Here is a 16,271-nt window from a genome sequence, read left to right on the forward strand (position 1 = left end):
TCAGTGACTAGATCACAGGATAAGTGCTCAATATATACTTAGCTGGACAACAGAATTTCAGAGAACTCAAGAATAAATCTAGATGGTGACTTTACTTCCCTGTAGGTACTGTTTGCCATTGATAAGAGAGTCCAAGCTCTCCTACATGCATCTGCCTGACAGTTACGGGCTTTTTCTAAGCAGTAAGATCGAACTTTGGGAACAGACCAAATTTAATCTGAGCAACTAGGTAGGACAGTGCTTCAAAGCTGTCCTCAACTTACCTTTGATTTGTCTGTGCAATTGCCATGAGATTTCCAAAATCTGCAGCCATTATATCTGATGCTGTGATATGATAAAGTCACTGGGTTCTAAACCTGCAGTTGGAACCAGAATTGCTTATTACACAGCAAAGAAACCGCAGAACAGGTCTGATACCCATTCCATCCAGCAGATGGCAGTGGCATACATTCAGAAGCAAATTCTTGGAATAGCCTCTGGTCTTTTAGTTTCTCGTCATTGCCCCACCCTCACTGAAAAGAAAGGCTGAGCCAACTTTAAAACCCCCTTCGGTTCTTTCTCAGGAACAACTGAGGCTCAACAAGGGCAGTTAGAAGAATCCACATCTCAGAGTCACCCCTGTGTGGTGGGTGAGGGAGGGGAAAGTAGGCACCACCATCTGTACCATGTGTTAGAACCCACTCACTGCCCAGTTCAAAGAGATAAGAGCAATAAAAGATGTGTTTTTCCTGGGCACTTAAGCAAATCAGCATAAGAAATTGCTGTCAACCTCCAGCATCCAAAATGCCAGCACTTGTTCTGGGTTGAGTGCATGTGATGCCAATTAGAAATCTGGTATGTTAACTAGTGAAGACAATATCTCATTTGAGGCAGGTAGTTGCCACCAGGGAATGAAACAATGCCATGTGCAACGAAAGATTCATATGTTAGCGTCTCCTTTGGGGTGGTGCAATGAGCTTGGTCTTACAGTTGTTGGAACTGTGAACCTCATGTCGGTGGTACGCCCCTAAGCCTTGGTTTCCTTATTTATATAGATGAATGGGGATACTGAAAACAGTCTCAGAGGGTTGTTGTAAGAATTAAATATGCAACTGCAGTAGCAGTGCTTCTTCATGCATTTCCAAGAACATTACACTATATTATCTCATTGAATCTTCATTCATCACTCAAGAGAGCAGTATTGATATGCCCACTCCTGAGATGAGGAAATTGAGGCGCAGAGAGAGTCAATAATTTGCTTAGAGTCAGCCATTGCTCAGTGCTAGAGTCAAGATTTGGATGATGCTCTCCCAACTTCAGACTATGCTCTTAAGCCGCCCCCCCTCCGCCCCAACCCACCCCGGCCCAACCCCACTGCCTCTTATTAATAATGATTGTTACTAATAACTGAACATTCTTGAGCACTTACCCCATATTAAGAACTTCACATATGTTAACTTCTCTAATCCTCTCAGCCTCCCTCTAAGTGGGTGCTATTGCTTTCCCCACCTTAGCATATAAATTACTCCATGCTCCTCTCAAATTAATGGAAAGATTGTAATAGCTCTAAATGGAGGGTCCCTCTAATTGCCAGTGATTTAGCAATAAGAAATCAACAATGAAATTTATGGGGTTATATTCCTATTGTATAAGGTGTGTGAAAAATGTTAACTGTGTTACCTTTAAAACTTCCATCAGGGCCCTTGGATATTTATAACCTCAGAATCGTTTTCAGAAACAGTGATGGCCTGTGAATGTTGGGATGGCTCCCTTTCCTTTTGGCACTGCTTTTGTCTCCTGAGAGTCATTACTCATCATTTATTTTATGAGGAGGTAGGAAGATCCAATGGCTTTGCTAAATGACCATCACCTTCCTCTCATATGTGAGGGCAGCACTTAGCACAGCTCTTTGCCTATGAGCAATGCACAATAGTGAAAGAAATTCACCTGTGATTTGAACAAACTCATCTACTCCCTGGTGGGAAATGCCATTCCAAATCTGGGACTAAGGGAAGATTTTAGGACCTGAGTCTAGTAACTTTGGACACTTTCTTTTGCATTATGTCCAAATGAGGTTTGGGAGAATAGACAACTTTCTAAATAAGAACCAAAATTTCCTCAATGTCTGACTGTACTGCAAAGATCCACAGTATCCAAAGGGGTCATTCTAAGGTTGCACAGTCTCATTAGCTGTATAAGAGCAGGTGTCTGGTTTTCTGTAGGAAAAACAGGTCTTGATCTAGACCTACCTCCAGGGTAGCTCATCCCTGCCTCGTAGAGTGGAGGCTGGGAGCCGCCAGTCTTGTCTCTTGCTGGGCAATGAACCAGGACTGAATAAGTGAAAGACAAACTTTCACTTTTCACTTTATAAACTTCCATCTTAAGAAATCAAGGACTTTTCTTATCATCTCCCAATTAAATCTTTGTGCTCATGCAAAATTTGCACAATGTTCTTTCAATTCTCACATGTCTTTATGTCTAAAATGCATTAGAAACTAAGAATATTTCTAGCTAACGTACTTTTTAAAAGCTCATTTAGCTTTGCATAATTGTTCAAGGGGTCTTTTTGTTTCTTTTACCCTCTTAAAATTCTGAGTCAAATGAATGTTAAGATTTAGCCTTAGATATAGATTTTAATTTTGAAAATATACACCCAGTTTCCTTTTAAAGTCATACTTTTTCCCCATTGTTCAGTTGAAGCATTCATATATCCATCTTATTTTTGATAGATACTTTTCAAACTATTGATATATGGTAAACACGTTTCCAAAATTATTCTGCTAAGGAGTAGGACCAATACTTTTCTTTAACACTTGAAGTTTATGCGTCCTGATAAGTTTCTGGGCTAACCCAATAACCATTTATTATAGAAGTGGATAAAGTGCTCCTGAGCTGACTTAGTTATAAACTTGTTGTAAATAATTACTTTTCAAATCAGTTTTTAAGTGTCAGTTTATGTAATCACACATTTAATATTATAGGGTCAGGTTTTGGTTATTCAAGAGCTGATGATAGTTTCCATATAATTTATCTTCTCACTTTCCAGTGCTGTCTATCTTTTAGCAGCATTTTTTCCTTTATAGTAACTCAAAGAATGGAGAAGGGAAAAGAAAAAAATACATTTTAAGTTCATTCCACTCCTCACCCAACAACTTAACAAAAGTACGTTGAAAAGGAGTCAAGTCTTGAATCTTGCTAACAAGGGACATACCAAAGGCAATCCAAAGTCATCTTATTCATATTTTGACATGCATATTAATTTTGTAATTTTAATATACTCTTTATTATTGGACTCAAATTTTTCTCCATCTCTTTGGCTTCTGCAGTCATACCATGTACTAACATGAGTGATTATCCCATTCCTTAACAAATCATCTTTCCTAACTCTCCTGCACTGTTGGTGGGAGTGCAAACTGGTCCAACCACTATGGAGAGCTGTGTGGAGATTTCTTGACCTACTAAACCTAAAGCTTCCATATGATCCAGCAATTCCACTCCTAGGTATTTACCTAAAGGACACAGAAACATCAATTCCAAAGAGCACCTGCACCCCTATGTTTATAGCAGCACTGTTTACAATAGCTAAGCTTTGGAAACAACCCAAATGCCCAAAAATAGATGACTGGATCAAGAAGATGTGGTACATATACACCATGGAATATTACTCAGTATTCAAAAAAGATAAACACATGCAATTTGCAGCAACATGGATGGCGCTGGAAGGGATCATGCTCAGCGAAACAAGCCAGAAAGAAAAAGAAAAATACCGGATGGTCTCACTCATAGCAGGAATCTAGAAAACTTAAATAAGGGACCAGGAAAATGAATAACTATAAGAAAGTAAAAATCAAAATCAACAAACAACTATGAACCTGAGACATTCTATGGGGGGTGGGGGGTGGGGAGGGGAGGGATTGGGGTCAAAATAAGGGGGTCGCAATTGTATGGGGAATATAAAAATAAAATTTATAATAAAAAAAATCATCTTTCCTAAATTTGAACACAGATCAGTCTTCTCTAAAGTATTTTCTACCGTGGTGGTTATGAACTTTAGTATGCATCAGAACTGCCTGGAAGGCATGTTAAAAAAGAGATTCTTGAGGCCTCCCTAGTGGCGCAAGGGGTTAAGCACCACACTATAAAGCAATCCACAGCCTCTGCAGCACGAGTTCAATCCCCGGCCAGCCAGAGAGCACCCCACATGGCGTGGCAGACCTCTCCTGTCTTGCCCGCTGCTCCCCTCAGCAGTGTATTTCAGTCAGTCTGCCTGTTCTGTTCACCACTCTGTTTCTGGTGAATCCTCTTACCCCCACCCCCGCATCTCTGGCCTGTACCCCAGATCTTGTATGCATAAATAAATAAATCTTTTAAAAATTTTAAAAAAGAGAGATTCTTGGCTGTACCCACATTTTCTGATTAGATACGTCTGGGGTGGGCCTGAGAGTACATTTCTGACAGGTCCCCATGGATGCTGCTGCTGATTCAGGTACCACACTTGAAGAACCACTGTTCTCTGTAACCAGTAGACCCTAGATATGCTCCTGGGAGGAAATAAAAGGGCTCATCAAATAAATGTAGGGAAAACTACCCTGTTTTGAAGTCTTTTTAAATAGTCATGTCTGTTCAATGAGGGGGATACATTTTGTGAAATGCCTGGTTAGACGATATCATCGCTGTGCTGCTGTCAGAAGATATACTTGCATGCTCCTGACAGTGTATGTCAGGACCCTAGAGCATGTGCCTTCAGTCATTGACCAAAAAGTGTCACACAGCGCATGACTATATTTTAAAGATTTCCGAAAGTTTTGCCCTATATGAATCCATTTTCTAACTCTTGTTTTCTACACAGAGACCTTTATTCTGTTGGTACCAATCAACTCTCAGAATTACTATTCCTGGACCATGGTGGGAAATGATGCCCTGCCTCATGGTGCCTTGTGGGCTAAAAGGCAGGACTTCCAGCCTTCCACTTCAGGGGAGCTCTCGGCTGCAACAACACAGCTTGGATGTTTCATCACTTAGCACCTCTTCAGCTCAGCAGTCTCCCTGCCCAGCATTCTCCTTTTGACCAGACTCTTGTTCTGCTCATCCCCACAAAACCAGCCTTTTGACCCTTGCTTCATCCTCTTTCCCCACCTTTCTATTCTCCCTCCCTCCCTGCCTTTCTTCCTTGTTCTCTCCTTTCTTACTCAGCCAAGCTCAGTGCATCACCATTTACACAGACCATGCACCTTAACGCCTCCTCTGCCCTGCCCTCTGCATCCCCACCTTGCCAACCTTAATTCTCAAAAAACTTCTTCTCCGTACTTTGATCCTGAGTGGCACTGGCACACTGGCACACGATTCCGCTCATTGCTGCTGCTATAGAATCACTCGTCCATTCAGCCAGTAGAGATTTCTTTTGTTTTATACTGTGCCAGGCACTACCCTATGCCTTAAAAATATAGCAGCAAGCTGGGCAAAAAATCCAGGGTCTCATAGGGAGAGAATTTATTCAGGCAGGATTAAGTGCTATGAAGAAAATGAAAGTAGAATGGTCAAGTGAGACCACATATAAAAGGTGTCATTAAAACTAACATCCAGATGATAATGTCATTAGCTCACCGTGGCTGGCCCCCTGATATTACATGGCAGTCCCTGGTTAATTTCTTATCTTCTTGGAGGCTATTTTGGTGCTTCATATTCTTCTCAAATTCCAAACCTATTTCCATCGATCAGATAGACTGATCTCACGATTTATTGAGAAGTTGTCCACTCCCTCCACTCATGAATGCCCAAAATCCCACCTGTGGCTACTCTAGTCTTCTCTTTCAGCCCTGCTGCCCCTTCTCACTCTCTCTTTCCTCTCTTCTCTGTACCCTTCCCTTTACTTATTTTTTAAGATTTATTTATTTATGCATACAAGAACTGGGGTGTAGGCCAGAGGTGCGGGGGGTGAGAGGATTCACCCAGCAGAACAGGCAGATCTACTGCAATATACTGCTGAGGGGAGCAGCAGGCGGGCCAGGAGAGGTCTGCTGCGCCATGTGGGTCACCTCCCTGGCTGGGGATTGAACTTGTGCTGCAGTGGCTGCTGACAGCTTCATAGTGCTGAGGCTTAACCCCTTGCGACACCAGGGAGGCCTTGTCCCCTTCCCTTTAGCTTTCACCCATTTGTATGTGTGTGTTTTTTAAGATTTATTTATTTATGCATATTGGGGTATGCATAAATAAGAGCTGGGGTGCAGGCCAGAGGTACTGGGTGGGGGAGAGGGGATGAGAGGATTCACCAGAGACAGAGTGGGGAGCAGAGCAGGCAGATCTACTGAAATACACTGCTGAGGGGAGCAGCGGAAGAGACAGGAGAGGTCTGCTGCACCATGTGGGTTGCTCCCTGGCCTCCCAGGGATCAGACTTGTGCTGCAGTGGCTGGTGATAGCTTGATAGCGCTGTCTTTAACCCCTGCATCACCAGGGAGACCCCTAGCTTCCACCCATTTGTAAAAACTTCATCTTTTTGTGCCCCCAGCCCCAAATTCATATATTCAAATCCCAGCACCCAATGAGACTCTATTTGAAGAGCCTTCATGGAAGTAATTAGAGTAAATGAAGTCATAAGGGTGGGGCTCTGATCTGATAAAACCAGTTTCCTCAAAAAAAGAGACACCAGAGGGCTCTTACCCTCCTGCCCCTACTTCCCCTGCACCCGGAGCTCTTGCCAACTAGAAGGTGGCCTCCCGCAGGCCAAGACAAAAGCCCTCAGAAGAAACCAAATCACTGGTACCTTGATCTTGGATGTCCCAACCTCCAGGTGTGAGGATACATTCCTGCCTTTAAGCCACCTCACCTGTGGTGTGTTGTTATGACAGCTAGAGATGAGTAAGGCACCATCCTTCAACATGAAACAGAAAATCTTTCTGCCTCATCCTTCCGCTTCGCTTGTCTCCCCCCACCTGGCGTCAGCACACAACCACTTCTACCCACACCCTGCCTACCGCAATCTGGCTTCTCACGCCTCCCTTCATTCTCCCCGCTCCCTCAAAGGTTGTACACTTCAAATCACCTTTTATTTTAGTGTATATTCTTGTGGCTTTGCAAAGTGCATCAGCATTGCAAACCCTAAGATGTTCTTAAAGGCTTTATTTTTAACTTCCCTGGGGATTGGACCCTCTAGTCTTTCAGCGTTTCATGCCATGGAACTGACTTTAAATATCAAATTTCATCTGTTTGTGCCTGAACCCAGTCATATTCCTCAGTGAATTTCCCTTTTTTTATTCCCTCAACTGAATGTTTTCTTAAACAATTTATGGAAACAGGGAGTAGTTATTGTTCTATTTTGGATTTGTCTACTTCAATACTGTTAGTTTTCTACCACTGTCCAACTAAAATTGTAATAGTGCTAAGCAGAGTAAAAGCCTAAAAATCAAGTTTGGAAAGATGGTTTTTTCCTTTTTAAGGAAATTTTTCCTTCTAAACTCTGTCTTCTCTTTTTAAGTTAATTAGGATCCCATCAGGCATTGCTTATTCAATGGAATCATAAACATATACTTATCAAGATCTAGATAACTCGGGAAAGTTCACCTGTCATTGCTTCCCCTAGTTCACCTGTGGCATCTGGACCTGTGTCACTATCTGAAGGAAGGTGATAGAAATAGAGATGAGACAGGATCAGGTCATCTCATTACACTGCTGCAGGGATTTCTTCCAGAGCTTCTGGCTGACCATGGAAAGTTCCTGGAATAACCTGCATTGTACCCCCACAAGGGATGCCAAAAACTCTTATCCATAATTGCAATGATTTAACAGCACCCCCAAGATTCTGCTGGACAAGAAAGAGCAGTAGGCAAGTAAGGGATGATTTAATAAAACAATAGCTATAAAGCATTTTTGTGGCATGTATTAAGTGCCAGAAAATAGGAGTTATTATCAATGTGGTTGTCATCATACTTACACACACATATATACACATATACACATGTATGTGAGTGAAGATTCTTACTGACTCTACATGGTACCCACAAGGTTGAAGTAACTCAAGATGCTGTTATGAAGCTGTGGTGAAGCTGTCAGTGAAGATGTTGCCATCTTCATGTTACCATTACTATCACTGGTCATTGTCACTTCCAGGAAGGCTGGTGACCTGGAGTGAGGGAGGGTGAGGACTGACTGCAATAGAGTCCAGTGGGGAAATTAGAGAAGGTAAGTTGTGAGTCTCAGCTCTCAGGGTGACTGTGGAGCAGTCAAGTAGCAAAATGCCAAGCCAACAGAGAAGAAAATGCCATTGGAGGAATTCATGAAGCTGGACTGAACTAAAACGGGCAGAGGAGCTTCCAGATTAAAGAGAGAATGTTTTTAAAAACCCAAACTAGGGCCTCCCCTGGTGGCGCAGCGGTTGAGCGCTGGGTTGCAAAGCTGCCCGCAGCCTCTGCAGCGCTGGTTTGATACCCGGCTGCTCCCCGGCCACTGGAGGAGGGTCCCTCTTGGTGCGCAGACCTCTCCTGCTGCCCGCTGCTCCCCTCAGCAGTGTACTTCGGTCCTTCTGCCTGCTCTGTCCCTGCTCTGGCTCTGGCGAATTCTCTCACCCTCCCGCGCTTCTGACTGTACCCAGTGCATGTATAAATAAATAAATAAATAAATAAATATTTAAAAAAACAAAAACAAAAACAAAGTGAAATCTTAAAAAAAAAAAATAACCAAACTATACAAGTAAAACCACATACTCTATACTGTGAGTTAGAAGTAACCAGGTAGTCAGCGCCTAGTCGTCAGCACTTCGGGGCTCCTAGGAAGGCCCAGTTCCTGCCCTGGCTGCTTAGAATCTTGGGAGGAAACAAGAAAGATGACAGTGGAGGGAGGATTTGAACAGTACTGGAGGGGTGGTGCTGAGCAGTCTGGGAAGGATTCCTGGAAGAGGTGAGTGTATGAACAGGTCTTAGAGATGGAGGAGCACAGCACACCAGGCTGGGAAAATGAAGGAAATCAGAGGTGAACTTGTAAAAATGATTTTGAAGGGGGAGTGAGAGATAGCTCAGTAGAAACACAGGTTGGGGAAAGAAAGCAATAAATCTAGGGGTCTCTTTGAGTTCCCATTAAAATCCCGATCACTTGTGTCAGTTACTCTCGACTCTAACCGACTCTGCTGTCCTTGTTGATTGCATCCCTAAGCTTCCTTTGCAGATGTCTCCTCTTTTTTATTCTTCTGTTTTTCCCAGGGAACCTCACTTTACTTGACTTTAGTATTAACAACGCAGTGACAGCAATGTGTTTTTCCACCTTTACCTCCAGTGAACAAGTCACGGGCAGACCACACCCTTTCATGACATCTTAAAAGAAACTCATTGCCTTCCTGGTTTCCATAACACTTCACCCTTCTATAATGATTTTCCCATCCAGCCAGGTGCTCAATAAAGAATCCTTAGGATTTTCTTTCTTTTTGTCTCAGCTGCCTCTTAGATACCCACTGAGACATCAGGTCTGTTATTTCTTTTTTTTTTTTTTTTAATACATGCACTGGGTACAGTCAGAAGCGCGGGAGGGTGAGAGAATTCACCAGAGCCAGAGCGGGGAGCAGAGCAGGCAGAAGGACCGAAGTACACTGCTGAGGGGAGCAGCGGGCTGCAGGAGAGGTCCGCGCGCCATGTGGGACCCTCCTCCGGTGGCCGGGGAGCATCCGGGGATCGAACCGGCGCCGCAGAGGCCGCGGGCAGCTTCGCAACCCAGCGCTCAACCGCTGCGCCACCAGGGAGGCCCAAGGTCTGTTACCTCTAACCCTTGAAGGTCTCCATGTGCATGTCCTCTCCCCACCCGCCACGCTTATTGCTTTGCCTCCTTCCTCCTCACCCTTCTTCTTTGATGTGGAGGGAGTAGCAGCCTTATAGCTTGTTCCCTCCCCTCACACTCCCTGAACTACTCCCCACCTGCACAGCTGCTTCATATGTGCTTTCACCATCACTCATTTTAAAACTGCAGTTGAGAAAATTAGGGGTCAAACTCTACTTAAGCAAAATTTTACCTTTCTGTGTATGTGTGTGTGTTGATTGTATAACTGTGGAGCAGCGGTGTGGCCTGGGGCTTCATGTTGCAGGAACAACTTCTGATTCCAAACCCATTGGCCGCTCACTGACTGTGTGACCCAGAGAAGCTTCTTAAGGCTTCCCCAAGTGTAAGTGGGAATAGTGATTACATTGTAGAGTTGCTGTGACATGATATGTGTAGTGATATCTGGTACAACGGCAGCGCTGGTTACACAGTAGTCATGATGGGGAGGTGGGGAGGGGTGACAGGAAGCAAACACCATCATGTTATAGTGGTTTTTCTCTGAGTCATAAGATTTTTGTTTTCTTATTTCTACTTTTCTATATTTTCTATATTCTTCAGCTTCTCTGTAATGCCATGAAATCCTTTTACAACCATCAAATTATCTTTCCTTTGGAAGTTACAAGCTGTAACATTCTTGCTTAAGAATGTTCAGTAAGCAGAACTTGTCCCCAGACTGCCCACCTGTGTCTGTGCAGATGCCTTTTATCCTTTTCCTTTTCCCTAACAAACCTGTCCTTTTAAAATGCTAAATAAATAAATAAACAAACAAAAAGAATGTTCACTAAATTCCCACTGTCTACAGGATACAACCTAAAGCCCTGCACTGGCCTATGGGGCCTGGGGTACCCACCTTGGTCCACATGCAGCTGTCACTCCCCTCTGCCCTCTTGGCCCCCAGGCTTCAATCTGTCCTAACATCTTGGCTCGCCAATGCTGTGTCTGGCTAGCGCTGCCTTGTGTGTCTTTTCTTTCCAGAGACCCTTGTCTCTGAATTGAATTCCACCCAAGCAGACCCCTGTCACATGTAGAGACAATGTTCTTATCTCATCTTCCCTGAGCACATTCATCTGGGTTCCCTTTCTCCTCTGGGCCAGCATTAACCCCCTGCCAACCAGACTGAGAGCTTCCCAGGTCTGTGGGATGGCTAGCAGTCTGTTGACACCACCAGGTAGCTGTAGATTCCTCAAATACTTGAAGACACATGAGGGATTTGGAGGCAAAAGAGGATGAAAAGAGAGAGGGAGGAAATGACAAGGATCTAAATGGAAATCAGGAGATTTTCTTGAATAGAAAGACAACATGATAAAAGTCACATTTTAGGAATGGAAGTTGACAATAGCATGTGCAAGGTGGAGAGTGTGGAGAGGCCGGAAAGTTGGCGACTGGCAGGAGCAGAAGCAAAGGGAGATGAGGTTTTGCTCGAAGGTAGATTGACCAGTGAAGACAACGCCAAGGACCTGCCATGGCACCTCCCCATGTAACCCAGGACCCTGCCTATCTCATGGCAGCTACTAATGTCACACCTCCCTCCCACATGGTACACTAGTCACACTGCTAAGAAGTAGAGCTATAACGCACATACATCTGACTCCAAGATGAAGGCTGCAAACTGACCAAAATTTCTTTGCTCTAATGGCCCACAAAACCTAGATCTTCCAAACAGAAATTCTGAGGGTGAAAAAGAAATCAGGACTGTGTGCAGGGACTGGAAATTTCTTACAGAGGACTTTAAGAATGTCTTCAGGTTACCAGAAAAACTGGTGAGCAATAAATAAAATGCTAGAGAGAAAACAAAAGATACTGGAGTGTCTAGGAAACTATACAGGTCAAGAATCTGACCTTGAACTTGGACAGACTGGCTATGCGACTGGGTACATTCCCACAGGTAAAAAAAAAAAAATCTATTTTATGTATGTGATAAGCTACTTTTGAACTTAACTACTTGCAGGGATGATCCAGGCTGAAAATAGAAAATGGGTGCAAAGATTTGGATGTATAATAATGATTGATTTGCAACCATTTTTTTTAAAATAAACTACATAGTTTTTGATCTGGCAGTGCAGGGCTGATTCTGTTGTGCCCACTCTCCTGTTTTACCCACTGCACTGCCTGCTCCTCCAGCGTGACAGAATACGCCATCTGCTTCGCCAAGGACTGCCGCGGACCAGCACAGCAGTAGACGATGAGGCCGTCTCAGGGTTGAGAGACTGCGCAGGGTGGTCAGGGATTCGGTTAAAGAAATGACAAACAGACACACTTCAAGAGAGAGTGTAAATCTGAGTGCGCTTTATTTTTGTTAGTGGCCAGTATATATGTTTTTTCTAAAGGCATAGGATCGGTGAACATCAAAGAAATCAGCTTGCTCATAGGTTTAGCTTATCATTGACAGGGCAGTGATTTATGTCCAAAATACATCTGGACCTAGCCACATTCCTAAGTAGACAGGCTATTAACTCTTTCTTATATTTTTGTTGTACTAATTACTACTACTACTACTTACTCATGTTTATTCATAATTAATTGTCATGGGTGAATTTATATTATAATGCAGTTAATATCAAAGGTACTAAAGTCAAGCACATAATAGAAAGATTATTAAACTAACAATTCTATTATAACACAGTGTTTAGTAATGTTTCATTTGCATTAGCCTAATTATTAAATTACGTATGTTTTTTAATTAGCAATCAATGACCAGAAAAAGGAAAGATTTTAGAAAGATAGTTGTAGCAGAATAAAGTTTGTGGGCCTTGAGAAAGCGAGATAAGGTTCCAGGTGGTCAGCATTTCTTTTAATCATCTTTGTGGCAGCTTCTGGTGGTCGTTATCTCTTGGCAGGCATTCGGCTTCTCTGCATCTTAGGGAGTTTGCTGTTCTCCCCCTGCGCGCATGGTTCCTTGCCCACGCAGGACCTCAGGGACCATGGCAACAGCCATTAGCCCTGAGGGTCACTGCAGGGGGAGGTGCAGCAAAGGACTTCCTGGCCTGGGGCACAACAGCCGCAGTGTCCAAGATGGCAGTGGCCCTGATCAGAGGTGGGTGGGGGAAGGGGCAAGCTGCTGCTGCAGGTGCAACTTGCCTACAAGCATATCACAGCCATAATCAGTACAAGGGCAGGGTGGACTGCTCCTTGGGCATCCCCAAGGAGCAGGGCAGGTTGTCCTGCAGGGCAGCCTGGCCAACATCACCTGCTATTCCCCCACCCAAGCCCTCAATTTTGCCTTCAAGATTAAGCATAAGCAGGTGTTTCTGGGGCATGTGGGCAAGGATACAGAGTTCTAGAAGTATTTCCCTGGCAATCTGGCCTCTGGGCCAGTGGTTGGGGCCATTTCTCTCTGCTTCATCTTCCTCCCCACCCTGCTCTGGTTTCACCAGAACCTGTCTGATGACATGTGGGGAAGTTGGGCACAGAGTGGGAGTTTAAATGCTTGGCAGACTGTCTAGTGAAGTCCAGCAATTCAAGTGGCATCGGGGCTGAACCAGAGCTACAGTGTCTCACTACGGAGTATCATTATCCACCTGGCCACCTGCTGTCGCTGGAGTGGTCTCCCGCCCCTTCACACTGTGTGGCAGTGTGTGGTGATGTTGTCGGAGCCCAAGGGAACTGACACCACGCACACTGGGGCCCTCCACTGCTCAAGAAATATCTTCAAAGAGGAGGGGACCAAGGCTCCTGGTCCAGCATGCTGCGCGGCATGGGCACCTTCACGTTGGCCTAGTACGTCAAGCTGAAGAAGGGCCTCTACATGCCCGCCCTCATCATGTAGCTGCTCCATGCTGTGGACCATAAGCCTCAAGCCTCAAAATTCCAATCATCTTTGTCGTGGTTAGATTATGCATTAGAGGCTGAGGGAAGGCTTTAAAAATAGGTTATTGCGATCACGACTATTGGCCTAAGATTCCATGTGCGCTCCGGGACAGGGAAGCGCTGGGTCTCGGGCCTCCAGAGGGGAGGCAGCTGCTTTCAGTAGACCTAGACTCCAGGCTTGTAAGACCCAAAGTGTGCTTAAGTATTTATTCAAAAGAATCAAGTTTCCATCTGTACGTAAGCACTCTCCTCTTCTGCACAGCTGAATATTTGTGATTATGTTCTATGCAGGCATCCTGCTGCACAACAATAAAAGCAAGACACAAGAAGATAATTTAATAAATAAACTACACATATGTAGGAGAGAGGTTTTCCTAACTTTTTGAAATGATACAAAGAGCCAGTGGCTACTGTATACTAGTACCAGGTACTGTACAAGTATTGTCTTATTGAAAGCTCACACTAACTGTTTGATAAAGGAATTAATATCCCATCTGTTCAGAAGAGGAAACTGAGATTCAGAAGGCTTGAGTGGCTTTCAGAGGCTTGCACAGGTGGTATACTGGTGATGCTGAGATTCCAGCCCAGGTCAGTAGACTCCAAAGTCAATGCTACTTCCATTATAGACACTGCCTCTATGGTGGATTCACATAGAGAGGTCTTCCTAATAATTTTGTGTTCTGAATCTTCTCCAATGGCAGAAAACAGGCCTCATCCCACTGAAGCAACAGAACTATCTCTCTCTGTTGAAAGGATGCTGAGACTTAGTCATGGTTCAACTTCCCTCTGTTTCTAGTTACTGAAATCAGCAAGGGGAGGGTGACCACACTCGGTGGGCTGACCCCATAATAGAAGACTTAACACATTCGCTTTTCTGCCCACACACAAGCACCTCCTCCTCACAGCTAACCTCAGCACCACCCCCAGCAATCTGGATAGTCCCTGTGCCATTTGAGAGAACAGTCTTAGTTGTTCAGTCTCTGGTGTTCACATGAAGCCAAAATTAACACTGCAGCGTTTCTATCGTCCTGTGACAAATCTGAACTGGGACTTGGAAGGAGCATGTGGGTCCCAACCAGTAGCAGTTCAAGGCCCATGGAGTCAGAAGGAGGAAGAAGGAAGAAAGCAAAATGTGGACGATGCATACAGCTCTCCAAGTACCAAGTAGGGGAATTAAATTACTGACCATCTATGCAGGAGCGGTGTTCAAAACGTCAGTAGTATAGGGAGCGCAGAAAAGGGAGCTGAGTCATCCAAAGTGGCCTTGTGTGGTGGGGGTGTGGGGTACACCTGCTCCCCCGGACCTGAGTCCTCGCTTCGACACCCTCCAACAATAGAATAACAGGGGAGCTGCTTAACCTCAGTTTCCTCTTCTTTATAATGGGGGTAAGGATAACTAAGAAAGTGAAAACGGCCCTGCTAGCTGCCAGCTAGGCTGTGATGGGTCCAGTCCATCACACGTGAGGGAGCCCATGTGAATGTTTTTATGGGACCTTGTTAATATAAGCAATTTGAGTGGAATCTAATTAAAGTAAAAGTCAGACTTGGAAACAGAGAGTAGAAAGTACTTTCCAGGAGCCTAAGATGTGTGTGTCTGTTGGGGGGGGCGCGGAGAAAGTTGGGAGAGGTTGGTTAAAGGGCACAAATTTTCAGCTCCACAATGAATAGGACTGAGAGCAAATGCATGGTGTGATGACAATAGTTGATAACACTGTCTCACATTATTGACATGTATTAAGAGCAGAACTTAACTGTTTTCACCAAAAAAAAAAATCACTCAAAAAGACAAAAAGCAAATTAAGGAGGGGGGAATCCTTTCAAAATGTATACTTAGGTATATCAAATTATCACAGTGTACATTTAAGACATCTTACAATTTTATTTGTCAGTTATACATTAATAGAGCTGAAAAAAATTTAAGTAAAAATAAAAAAATGTGCATTAAAAATAAACAAATGCTACTTGTAAATAAACAAGAAGACAATCTGAGTCACTCAATCAGTATTCTAGCACCATTCTGGCAGCTCAGTCTCACATGGTTCCGTACAAGAAATAGCAGCATGTGTGTGTGTGTGTGGTGGGGTCTCCCTGGTGGCACAGGGATTAAAGTCTCAGTAGTATGAAGCTATCCCAGCCACTCTAGCATGAGTTCAATTCTCCGGCCAGGGAGCTGACCCACATGGCACAGCAGACCTCTCCTGTCTTGCCCGCTGCTCCCCTCAGTAGTGCATTTCAGTAGATCCTCCTGTTCTGCTCCCCACTCTGTCTCTGGTGCATCCTCTCACACCTTGTACCTCTGGGCTAGACCCTAGTTCTTCTGTGCAAAAAAAAATAAATCCTTTTTTAAAAAAAAGAAGAAGAAGAAATACCAGTGGGACCAATCTGCTGGTGAGGCTGCCCTCTTGGGTCACAGATGACCACGTGGGCATGAGTTCCTCGGCTCCATCAAGAAGACCCTATGCTCAGGCAGAGGTTTAGTGAGTGCTCTTCAGGGGAGAACTGGGGCCTAGAACCCACCTGACATCCAGTCCAGGCTCGGGGCACCCGGCATGCCCACCCTGGCCAGTCTTGGGTACCAGCGAGGGAATTAGAAAATTCCAGGGAAGTTGCTCCGATGTGAGGTGCCCTCTAAGGCATAGGCATGTGCCTGGGATCTGGTTTGCCCAGGTCTGGATTGCTGACAGCAGT

The 16,271-nt window shown here is 44.4% G+C and overlaps 1 pseudogene; it reads left to right on the forward strand.

Moving 5' to 3' along the window:
- Positions 1 to 11,098: 11,098 nt before the first annotated feature.
- LOC119242800 (ADP/ATP translocase 3-like) lies at positions 11,099 to 13,522 on the forward strand (annotated as a pseudogene).
- The last annotated feature ends 2,749 nt before the right edge of the window (positions 13,523 to 16,271 follow it).

The sequence above is a fragment of the Talpa occidentalis genome, unplaced genomic scaffold, assembly GCF_014898055.3.
Source record: "Talpa occidentalis isolate TD23 unplaced genomic scaffold, MPIMG_talOcc4v2.1 talOcc4.13, whole genome shotgun sequence".
NCBI classification, from domain to species: domain Eukaryota; kingdom Metazoa; phylum Chordata; class Mammalia; order Eulipotyphla; family Talpidae; genus Talpa; species Talpa occidentalis.